Raw genomic sequence first — 13,002 nt, 5'->3', positions numbered from 1 at the left:
TTTTGATGGTAAGAACCCGCGAAAACCGATATTACTACAAAGGCACGAAAATCAAAAAGGGTAAATCGCTAATCGAAACATATACTATATACCCCAATACCTCAAAAATACTACCTGATTTAAAACCCCTTTCAGGAGAATATAAATATAATTCAACTAATTTTATTCAATTTACTCACGGTTCCATCAATAATATCCAATTGATGTCAGACACTTCCCACAATTTTAACTTCTATACAAATTATATTACCCTTTCAAATTAAATTACTTTCCCCGCACAACACAAACGATCGTGGTTAGAAGCTGCATTAACCATCCTTTCTGGACCACACCTAAACTATCAGAAATTTTTTTTCTTCTCCGATCACCCGAATTTTGTATAATTCGTCTTAATTATTATCGTTTTTAGATGGTTGCTACGGTTTATCAGAATTTCTTTATTTTTTCAAATTTATTTCTCGATGAATGTCCTCATTTGAGCAATTGAGTTCACTGCCGAACTCTTGGAGGTAATACATATTGGTCTATTTCACAATCAGTTTAATTTAAGCATCATCAAAAAAAGTGTAGAAATATTGAATTGGCTTATTTACTATGTGAATAAATTTGTACTCAGTATATTGGAAAGCACTGTGTTAATTAAAACAAAAATATCTGTTTTATGTTGAATACACTTGGTTTTTTTTAATAAATTTTATTTGAATAAGCAATTTTATATTTCTTAAATCTATACTAATATTATGAAGCTGAAGAGTTTGTTTGTTTGAACGCGCTAATCTCCGAAATCTACTGGTTCGAATTGAATAATTCTTTTAGTGTGGGACCAATAGGAGCGAAGAAACAGTGGTAAATGTGAAAAAAACGGGGGAAATTATTTATCTTTGAGGACTTCCGTTCCTTGCGCTGCGAAAGCGGTTTATGAAAATTTTGAAGAGCCAACATATCCCATTTACACATATGCCGACGGCATTTTCATTTCGGTAATATGAAATTTAGAAGAGCGAGTATTAAGACGGTTGTGTTGTGTTATATTATGAAAATAAAGTACATTTTCAAAATAACATTTTTCCAAAAAATTAATATTTAGTTTAATATTGTTAATTTACAGAATAATTATGCAAATCGGGTTGGGAATGAGCGAAGTCTTAAATTTAATAAACTTATACAAGCATAAATCAAAATATCATTTCTCATTTTAAATTTATTATTTTAATTGGTATATAAAATTTATGCCACAATTATTATATAGTAGTCCAAAAATATGAATTCTTATTTTTCCCAGAAATACATTTGTAAAAAAAGGATCTTTATACTTATTTTGTTTTACACATAAAAGATTTAAGGAGTTCAAGAGCTCAAAACGTCCGCTACATCAGCTATCTACCCGACGGCATTTCGTAATGTGATAAAATAAATTTTACAAGTGCTCAAAGCATGCGCTACATCAGCTCGAACCTACCTACCCTACGCCTTTGCGCAAATGATTATATTACGATAACAAATGCCCACATACAGATTTGGCAATGGCAATAGCAATAGATTTGACACTTAGTAAGACATAGATTTTATCCTGTGGAGATGCCACGTAAGATAGGTCGTATCAGCTGAGTCGGGCCTACGTTCTACGTTCTCCACTGTTTCTGCTATCACTCGCGCGGTCGGCATGGATAATATGATACGAGACTCTTTGATTCTAGAGAGAGCTGTCAAAACTCGCATTTTTTATAACATTTGCCAATGATGTCACAGCTGAAAAATATTACATTGGATATTTAATAAATTATACAAAACACTAAATTAAACACTTTGAAAATGCATACATATATACGCTTAAATGCAAAATCATTAATTAATTTACATAAACATTTACTTTGCCAAAATATGTTCGCACAGCTCAATGAAATTTCATTTCACACTAATTTCGTCAAGAAATTATGGCGGTTTACTTCTGGCATCCCGCCTTTTCTGAAGTCAGCTGTCAAAAATTCCCTGATCTCCGTCGCTGTCAAATAATCAGGGAACGCGTTTGAGAGAAAAATGAGAGCCAATGGGAGAGTCTCGTATCATATCATCCGTGCTCGCGCGGTCGGCTCCGTACTGAACGGTCGAACGCAGCGCTAATTTGTTTTTGCGATATATTATCATCGTAATAATACTTTTTAAACACATTTTCATTTTGTAGTTGTTTTCTATATAGTAGATATTTTTTGGTTTTAGTACATTACTTTGTTTCTAATTGTTTCATAGTAATTAATACTTTTTTTGTTTTCATGTAGATTTTTAATTAAATAAATAGGTTAGTTTACCTTATTTCCGTTTTATGGTAATTCTTTTGACATAATATTCAGTTTACGTAAATACCAAGTGCAGGTAAAAATAATTATTAACCTTACATTTCTTTTTTCTACATTCTTATTATTCATTTTCTACGTTCTTTCTTTGTCACTATAATGCCTAGAAAAAGAACTCAGCTTTCTCGGCAGACTGCTACTGCAAAGCGACCGCGAGTTTTGCGCAGCAATGAAACTGAGGATGAGAATATGCATAGGTTGGGTACGCAACGAGCAATCAGTGAACAAAACCGTGCTAGGGAATCGAGCGTTGAACGTTCGCAGCGTATCGCCTCACAAAATTTCCGAACTTTGGCGAACCGACAACGGGAATCAAGCGCTTAACGATCTCAACGTTTGGCCTCACAGAATTCCCGAACTTTGGTTAGCCGTGATCGGGAATCAAGCGCTGAATGTTCTCAACGTTTGGCCTCACAGAATTCCCTAACATTGGCTGGCCGCAATCGGGAATCAAGAGCTGAACGATCCCATCGATTAGCAAAATGCCCGATCAGCAAGGAATACAACTCGCAGGCAACGAGTTTGTGCAGTAATTTATTGAATGCTGCGTTTATTTATGATTGCACCATTGACTATACTGAGTTAAATGAAATTGATATTGGTAGAATGGATAAAATTTGCTACTTATGCCAAGCAAAAAATGGGAGGCGGAAGCTCCTGGACTGTGTTGTAGTGGTGGCAAAGTAAATATACCTATAATTCCGTAACCTACATCAGTTTTAAAAGAACTGATATCAGGCTCACATCCATCATCAAAGCATTCCTTAAATCACTCAAGACAATATAATACACTATTTCAGATGACTTCATTTGGTGCCAAAGAAATTCGTGAGGGAAACTTTATGCCCACTTTTGAAGTCCAAGGGCAAGTTTATCATTTGATCGGTGACTTACTTCCAGCTGAAAGGACACAACCCGAATTTTTGCAAATATGTTTTGTTTCCCATGCAGATCAGATATCTTTGCGCTCAAATTTAAACCCTAGCTTGCAAATCGATCTTATCGACGTTCTCCAAACATATCTTCACGATCATAGTACGTATATTAAAAGTTTTAAGTACAATCTGGAAAATAGAACGCCCAATGATTTAAAACTTATTATTCTTGCTGATGTGAAATCGCCCAACGAGCATCGAGGTCGGTATAATGCGCCGGTAGTAGATGAGGTAACAGTTCTTTTAATCAACGAAGACAAAGGTCCCGAGATATTGTGTTGACTGAGAGAGATGGTCGACTTCAACGAGTTTCTGAAACTCATAGATCTTATGACCCGCTTCAATATCCCTTACTATTTCCCTTTGGAAACGATGGATATTTTATTAATATTCCACAGCTGGATACTACTGCTAGATCTAAAACAGTATCATGTATGCAGTTTTATGCATTTAGACTCATGGTGAGAATAAATGACTTTAACAGCATACATTACTTCAAAGGATTATTCAACCAATATTGTGTTGATATGGCGGCAAAAATTATTTCAGAGAGGCTTGACTTCATCAAAAGAAGTAAAAAAAAATGAGAGCAGAAGAATACATTCATTTAAGAGATGCCGTCGTAAATGATGGGAATATAAACGCATCTAATATTGGCCAGCACGTTATATTGCCGTCATCATTTACAGGATCCCCCAGATTCATGAATGAAAAAAGTCAAGATGCCATGACATATGTCAGGAAATTTGGAAGACCTGATCTCTTCATTACATTTACATGTAACTCAAAATGGCCGGAAATAAAAATTGAGTTATTGCCTAATCAACATTCTTACGACAGACATGATTTGGTTTCTAGAGTATTTCATTTAAAACTCAAGAAAATGATAGACCTACTAACGAATATGAATATTTTTGGACCATTGAAAGCCTTTGCTTACAGCGTGGAATGGCAAAAAAGAGGTTTACCTCACGCCCACATTTTATTGTGGCTGGCTAACAAAGTACAACCAGTTTCTATAGATGCAATAATATCGGCTGAAATACCTGACAAACAACAAGATCCAATTCTTCATAATATTGTCATAAAAAATATGATACATGGTCCTTGCGGATTTCATAATCCTGTGTCACCATGTATGAAAGAAAACGTTTGTTCTAAAAAGTACCCTAAACATTTTATTTCGGAAACACAAACCGGAGATGACGGTTACCCAACCTACAGACGCAGGTCTCCAGATAATGGTGGAAACACAGCAGTAATTCGTGTTAAAGGTACAGAAATGAGCGTGGATAATCGTTGGGTGGTTCCCTATAATCCAGTGCTATCACGAATTTTCAATGCACACATTAACGTAGAATTTTGTCAATCGGTCAAAGCTATTAAGTACATCTGTAATTATATTCATAAAGGTTCTGATCAAGCCACAGTTTCGTTACAAATGAATAACGATGAAGTAGAAAGATACCTAAATGGTCGCTATATAAGTTCCTCGGAAGCGTTCTGGAGAATTTTCCAATTTTCTATTCATGAACGTTTTCCGGCAGTAGTTCATTTAGCAGTTCATTTGGAAAATGGACAAAGAGTTTATTTTTATAATAATGAAAATCTCCAAGATCGTGTTAACAATCCCAATCCCAATTATATTCATAAAGGTTCTGATCAAGCCACAGTTTCGTTACAAATGAATAACGATGAAGTAGAAAGATACCTAAATGGTCGCTATATAAGTTCCTCGGAAGCGTTCTGGAGAATTTTCCAATTTTCAATTCATGAACGTTTTCCGGCAGTAGTTCATTTAGCAGTTCATTTGGAAAATGGACAAAGAGTTTATTTTTATAATAATAAAAATCTCCAAGATCGTGTTAACAATCCTTCATCAACGACACTTTACAGCGTTCTTTGATCTTTGCAGAAGCGACGATTTTGCTAAAACCCTTTTATATCACGAAGTTCCTAAGTATTACGTGTGGCAAAGAAATTCATTTTCTAGAAGAAAACGTGGGCAAGATGTTGAAGGATATCCCGGTGTAAAAAAGACACAACTTTCATTTGGAAAATGGACAAAGAGTTTATTTTTATAATAATGAAAATCTCCAAGATCGTGTTACCAATCCCAATCCTTCATCAACGACACTTTACAGCGTTCTTTGATCTTTGCAAAAGCGACGATTTTGCAAAAGAAAATTCATTTTCTAGAAGAAAACGTGGGCAAGATGTTGAAGGATATCCCGGTGTAAAAAAGACACAACTTTAGGCCGTGTTTACAACATTCATCCAACTCAAACTGAATATTTTTATTTAAGGATGTTTTTGTTTGATGATTTTGGGCTTCCTGCATCAAAAAGAAATTATTCGTGTTTGGACCCGTTAAATGAATTAAATGAGTATATTATTCAAAATGAACCAAGATTATTTAATGACCAGGTGACAGCGTATAATGGTGTTCTGCAAAGTATTCGTTTCAATGAAGGAAGATTTTTTTTTTGGATGCTCCCGGTGGGACCGGCAAGACCTTCATTACTAATCTTATATTAGTAAAAGTAAGATCTCAGGGACAGCTAGCCTTAGCAGTAGCGTGGTCAGGTATTGCTGTAACTTTGTTAGCAGGTGGACGCACAGCTCCTTCTAGGAGTTTCTAAATTCTTTGAACCCAAGTGGCCTTCCTCTACATTCCTTTAAGCTAAAAATAGGCACCCCAATAATTTTACTTAGAAATCTGAAACCACCTAATTTATGCAACGGGACCCGACTTCAAGTCAAATTTCTTAGCAATAACGTGATCGTTGCAATCGTTTTGACTGGTCCAGCAATTGGTCAAACAGTACTTATACCTCGCATCCCGATGATCCCAAATGATATACCTTTTAATTTCAAAAGAATTCAATTTCCCCTTAAGCTATCCTTCGCCGTTACAATTAATAAATCGCAGGGGCAAACATTTAAACACGTGGGGATCGATTTACGCTAAGACTGCTTTTCACATGGCCAATTATATGTCGCGTTGTGAAGATCAGGTTGCGGAGAAAATCAATATGTTCTTCTGCCACCAGAAAATAAAGCAAACAATATAATTTACGCAGAAGTTCTTTGATAACAGAAATTGACGCGGACGAAGATAAAGACGAAGCCCAAAATCACTATTCCACGCGGACGAAGTCGCGGGCACAGCTAGTTTTTAATAATTTGGTACCCAGTGTAGGGTATATAATTACAGGCAGATTCTATATATTTGTTTAATAATTTGGTACCCAGTGTAGGGTATATAATTACAGGCAGATTCTATACCGTCTGATAATATGTACAAATATACGTATATATGTATGTTCGCACTGCGAAGAGAGCTCGAAAGCGAAGCTTTGTTATTTGGTATGTGTAATATATCTGCACTAGGTAAATATGCATATGTATATGTGCATATGTAGGTACATATGTCTGTTTTGTTCTTTTATATTTTTTTCGTGTTGCTTTTTATGTTACAATTTTGATTATTGTATATGCCTTTGCTTACTTAATTTATGCAATCCTGCTTATTGTTTTATTAAACGTAAGAGGTTGAATTTTGTTTTTATTGAAGTTATACTTCTTATACGAGTTCGGAAAAGGTTGCGTTAAATTCATAAATGCGCAACCTCTACAAAAAACACAATGTTGCCATGCTTATGCTATTGTTGTTTTTGTAGAACAATGTTTCAATTTTTGGTTGCTGACATATTCAATTAAAAATAAATTCTGTTGGGATTCGAACCTACGTGCTCGTCGTAACTTTTCAAGCGGTTACCACCAAAACCACCATTGAAACTTGTATTGCGTTGTCGTAATTATGGTTTGGTTATGCATGAAAGAAATATACAATGGATCTCCGATTGTCACCTCTTCCTTGCTGCTGCTGCGCATATGTATATTTGTATGCTTGTGTATTATTGAAGTTATACTTCGTTTTCTTTCGTGTGTCTTTCATGTCTGCGAATTCTCAACTATTTTGTGTGACTTTTGCTTGAAATACTCTGCGTTGGCCTTTGAAAAATTAAGACTATACTTCACAGCATTATTTCTGTAGTTAGTCTTCATTTACATTGTTTGGAAATCGACCCGCGATGACGAGGTATATCGTTTTATCTGACAGCGTGAGGCTTATGAACTTCATTTCTAATTTTGTTTTGTGGCATATTAGAAATGATGTTTCTTCGAAAATCGTTCGCTTACAACGGATAAAACGACTTCTGAGTGGTGATTTTAATGAATAAATTCCAAGGTTTTACAGAAAAATAATGCAGTCAATAAGTGCTTGCGCATTATTTTTCTTTCGTTTGTCTTTCATTTTTGCGAATTCTCAACTATTTTGTGTGACTTTATTTCTTTCGTTTGTTTCATTTCCGCGAATTCTTTGAATTTCTGAACGAGCGCATGCGTAAACATACATTCATATGAGCATGTGCAGATACACAAGATAGGGTAGAAGATGTATGCCTTTTAACATCGTATACTATACTAATAAATATTTTTCTTACTAATAGAAATTAAATTTATCACAGCAATATTATGTATATGTATATTAGGTATATTGCTGTGATAAATTTAATTTCTATTAGTAAGAAAAATATTTATTAGTATAGTATACGATGTTAAAATGCAAAAATTAAAGACTAAGTCCATCGAGATTCGAACCTGCGTTCACATTGTGACTTTTCATGTGCTTACCACCAACACCACCATTGACACTTTCGTGGCGTTGTCTTAAGTATGGTTTGGTTATGCATGTAAGAAATATACGATGGTTCAAATAATTTTGTTTAAGTATAGAAATATGCTTTTGTAGAACATTTGCTTTCGCAAACATACAGACAAATGTGCAAACGACATAATATTTGTATGATTGTTACGCATTTTGCTTCTACGCCGGTCAAATTTCTATACAAAAATCGACTGAAATGCATGAGAAAATAAAATGGACTACTAGGGCAAATAATTTAAAAAAAATGTATTGATAATTAAATATAAATGAAAATACATGTAAATTTACTTAAATTTATTAAAAAACTTATTTAAATTTATTAAGAAACTTATTTAAATTTATTGAAAAACTGCAAAGAAAAATAAAAAGAAAATTCATTTTACTTTGGCCCAGTTTTGTGCGCAATACAAATGCAACGCCAATAATGGATATAAGAAATTTACTAAATACCATGATATAAGATATACAAATTATAATATGACAACTCAATTCGAAGAGTACAAGAGAGAGATGGTTACGCTGCATATTCCCTTCCGCAACGAAGAGACAGAACTACTTTCCGAGTCAAAATTCCTTCATTTAGACTTTGCTTTATAAAATGTGCATAATGAATTTAAATGTTCTAGTTTTCTTTCATACAAAATGATATGCATTTCTGAATATCACTAAGAAGTATAACTTCTTCCGCGCGTAGGGACTCCACACCTTTTTTTTGTTAATATATGTGTTTGAATACACGAAGGTAAGCTAGTACATAGGCATCGAAAAATTTGGTATTTGTATTTGTGTATGTATGCATATGTGTATATATATTATACTGAACAGTTTTCGGGTTTTCCGGTAAATTAGACCCAAAAATTGGCACCATTTGGTACCCGCAATAAATTGTTAAATAGAATGTGTCATAGGTTTTATATTCCTATATATACATACACTGCCGATCAACTGAATAGGTTCACATAAATTCGCTTGCATTTTCATGAATTTTTCATCACATATTGATCGTACGCATGTTTTTTTAAAAACGTTTTAACTTTATATTTGTGTCAATCAATGTGCGCTAGTAAAGAACCGCTTGCTAAGTACCGTTACTTTACATATTCTGTTTTGCTATTTATTTCGCTAATTTCTGTGCAATATTTTGGTTCAACTGAATAGGTTCAGCTGAAAGATTTTTTGTTTGCGATTAAACTTGGAGGTGTGGCGACACATTTTTGATACAAATTTTTTATTTCATACATTTTCTTTAAATTAACCCGGTACTGCCCAGAACTTTTTTTCTTTCAGATTTTGCTGAAATTAAGTATACTTATGTATTTTGATCTCCTGAGCACGAAATTGATATGGTAACCGTGGGTCGCCTATGGTACAGGTTTTTTGCTCTTCCTTCTTGAAATAAAATCTTCGAAAAGCTTGTTTTATGCATTTTTATTAAAATTTTAAGTAAGAAAAAATAAATTTTATGACAATACAGTTATGGTTTGATATGGTAGTCTGCAAAACACTTGACGCAAAGTCCAACGTTACATTTCCACATGCTGTTCGCCAGTTAACGCTACAATTTTCACGCGCACAGTCTACGATTTGATGGCACTACAAAGTGCCCAGTTTTATCGTACCGGAGAGTGTGTTCTACGCGACTTAGTTGCTGGGCATATCTGTGAGAAGTCATGGGACCAAGTGATTTGGCTTTGATACTATAATGTCTGCAATAGTATACGGCCAGTTGTCGTCGAAATTCAAGTTGCGTCATTTTTGGTTACTCTTTTCGATGAAGCTGCCAAGCATTTTGAAAAGAAGCATCTATCAGCCAGGTAAATATGCTAGACCACCTCTTTTTTCCCCTGTATGCGATGCGGTACTGGGCCAAGTTTTGATCGAAACGATCTACTCCACACATATATTTGTTATATTCAGTGATCGCACAAGGACGGGGTACGTTTATTCGGGATTTACTCTGCTTTGAATAACGTTGTGCCATTGACTTAGGATTTTCACCAAAAGTGGTAGACAATAAGCAGACAACATTATTATCTTTCCATTTCACCAAACGAATACCAGTACTTTTCATAACAATTGATTCCGAGTAACCTCTATCCATTAATTTAAAATTTTTCTTGCGCATCAGAGGACAGCTTGCAGGAATGCGGTTTTCAGGGATTGTTCCCGTGGCATTATATCCACATCTTTTCAGAAAAGCTAACAAAGGATAACTAGTGAAAAGGTTGTCGAAATAAAACGAAAACGGCAACACTTTCAATGCATCAGGAAAATCGTCAACCATACTGACCAAAGGAGCAGCACATTTTCCAAACTTCGCTTCATAATTTTCGTTTGCACGAGGATTCTTTCCTTGGTAAATTTCGAAGTTCACCATATAGCCCGATGGAGTGCAAAGGGACCAAACTTTATTCCCAAAACGTAATGGTTTGCCCTTGATAAACTGCTTACATCCGTGTCTGCCACAGTAGGAAATCATACTTTCGTCAAAGGATAGATTTTGTTCGGCATGAAAATGATCAATCATTTTTGCTTTTAAATGATCAGTCAATGGTCGCAATTTCCACATTTTATCGGAATTGGCGTCGCCGTTTTTTGAAGAAGCATTAGAGTTGTCTTCGAAGTGAAGATTTTGCAAAATTTCCTGAAATCTATTTCGACGCATTGTGTTACTCACTAAGCTGTTGCGAATATCTTCATCTTGACTCCATAAATTTCTGAAATTGGCATGGTAATTGTATCCCGTAATGACCAATATGCCAATAAATGCTCGAAGTTCGCCGACTGTTATGCTTGGGTTAGGTCTATTCTGTCCGATCGCATACATTGCACTTTGTTCGCAAATGTGTCCCAATAATTCATCATCGAAAAACTTTTCAAATTGCTGATGCGGTAGTAAATAACGACAATTCTCGTAATTTGCATCTGGGAAAATGGGAATAAGAGATGACGCATCATCTTTTATCCATTGAAATGTTGTTTGTTTATTACTTTGTGGCAGTGAAACATTTGAAGATTTTGGTGTCACTCTACGTAACCGCTTTCTGTCTGGTGATGTACAATTGGATGCTGAAGGTTGACCATTAAAATCCATACTTTTATATTCTTTTTCCACAATAACGACGGGCAAATCTTCGATATTTGGAGCTAAAGAATCCAAGATAATTACTATTATGTTTAGATTTTTGTATATCGAGCTTTCAATCTAAACGGACGTGTTTTCATGCGCTCCGTAGAAACTTTCGAAAAAAACAAAAATAAAACAAAATAAACAAATATTAAAAAAAAGTGCATTAAGTGCAAGCGTTAGCTAATAACGCCGAAAGTGAAAATCAAAACATAAAAATTCATAAACTGTTTACAAACAATAAACATAATAAAATAACAAATAATAAGTGGAAAATAAAACAAAAAATACAAAAGTATGAGCGCAGCGCAGCACCACCAACAAGGCCGTAGGCATTCTCTGAATAAATAATTTCCCCCGTTTTTTACACATTTACCACTGTTTCTTCGCTACTATTGGTCGCAGCGTGATGCTATATAGCCTATAGCCTTCCTCGATAAATGGACTATCCCACACAAAAAGAAGCGTTAGGGATTAGCGCGTTCAAACAAACAAACAAACAAACTCTTCGGCTTTATAATATTAGTATAGATATAATAATTGTCAAAAAAGTCTTGCGGTATTTTCGCTAGTTGGCGCTGAAAGCGCGTTGTTCTAGTTTTATTCGTCGCATCGGGATATGCTGTACCTTTTTGGCAAGCCCATTTCACGCGCTAACACGTGTTTGATTGATTGTCGTTTCTTTTAAGTCGTTCGTGAGTTATAGCGTCGCAAACATGGAGCAAAATAAAGAGAAAATACGGCATATTTTACAGCACTACTATGATAAAGGCAAAAATGCATCTCAAGCCGCCAATAAAATTTGTGCAGTTTATGGACCCGATACAGTTTTCATTTCCACCGCACAACGATGGTTTCAACGTTTTCGTTCTGGTGTAGAGGTGGTCGAAGATGCGCCACGCTCCGGAAGGCCTGCCGTCGAAAATTGCGATAAAATCGCTGAATTGGTCGAAAGAGACCGGCATAGTAGCAGCCGTAGCATCGGTCAAGAGCTGGGCATGAGTCATCAAAAATTCATTTCAATTTCAAAAAAAAAAAAAAAAATTCAATAAAAATACCGCAAGACTTTTTTGACAACCCATTATTAAAAGACTTGATACGCTCACTTGGTATTTTGGTATGATATGTTTTGCAGAGTATATGTGTTGCCTGCCTTCTGCGTTTTGTTCTCCGTTCTGTGTTCTAGCTGGCTACCTCCCTGTGCTGTTGTTTGTTTGTATATTTGTTTGTTTGTTAAATTAATTTTTGTTATTTTTTGACACGCACTTTTTATATGTTAATGTTATTTTTTATTTAATTAGGAATTTTATCCAAATTTAGTGCAAATAGGAATTTGGTTTTGATATATGTATGTTATGTATGTATGTATATGTATTTATTTCACTGCATTATTATTGTTATTTTTTTCGTCACCACGTATTTGCATGTATGTACATATGTATGTATAATATATATACATATATGTGGGTAAGATCAATTATGTAGACAAGATTAATTATATTTAACAAATTAATAATGTGGTTTATTAAACAAAACTATTGATGTCAAGAATACAATGAAAAAACGATTTTTATTAAAATTAATTCAGCTCTATCTTGCCGCACGTCGTACACTTCTTACTCGTCTTACTGATTTTCTTCTTCTTCTTCTGGCTTTTCTGTGCTGCCATATCGTTTCATTCCCACACATCGGCCATCCTGCGTTATATTCGTCTCGAATAACTAAGTAGAATCGTCGTCATCAAATTTATTTAGCCATTCTTTCATAAATTCTGCGCACATTGTTGTTGTTTTTAGACCTTCGCCGTTACCCAGTTTTTGGACATCGTAAGTGTTGTTCGGTTTTACGTTAGTA

At 34.8% G+C, this 13,002-nt stretch overlaps 1 pseudogene; it reads left to right on the top strand.

Annotated features, from left to right (window-relative positions):
• Positions 1-7,315: 7,315 nt before the first annotated feature.
• Positions 7,316-7,518, top strand: LOC126764783 (small nucleolar RNA U3; annotated as a pseudogene).
• Positions 7,519-13,002: the final 5,484 nt, after the last annotated feature.

The sequence above is a fragment of the Bactrocera neohumeralis genome, unplaced genomic scaffold (genome assembly GCF_024586455.1).
Source record: "Bactrocera neohumeralis isolate Rockhampton unplaced genomic scaffold, APGP_CSIRO_Bneo_wtdbg2-racon-allhic-juicebox.fasta_v2 cluster09, whole genome shotgun sequence".
Lineage (NCBI taxonomy): Eukaryota > Metazoa > Arthropoda > Insecta > Diptera > Tephritidae > Bactrocera > Bactrocera neohumeralis.
The sequence above is the reverse complement of the archived record's forward strand: the minus strand, read 5'-3'. Positions and strand labels throughout refer to the sequence as shown.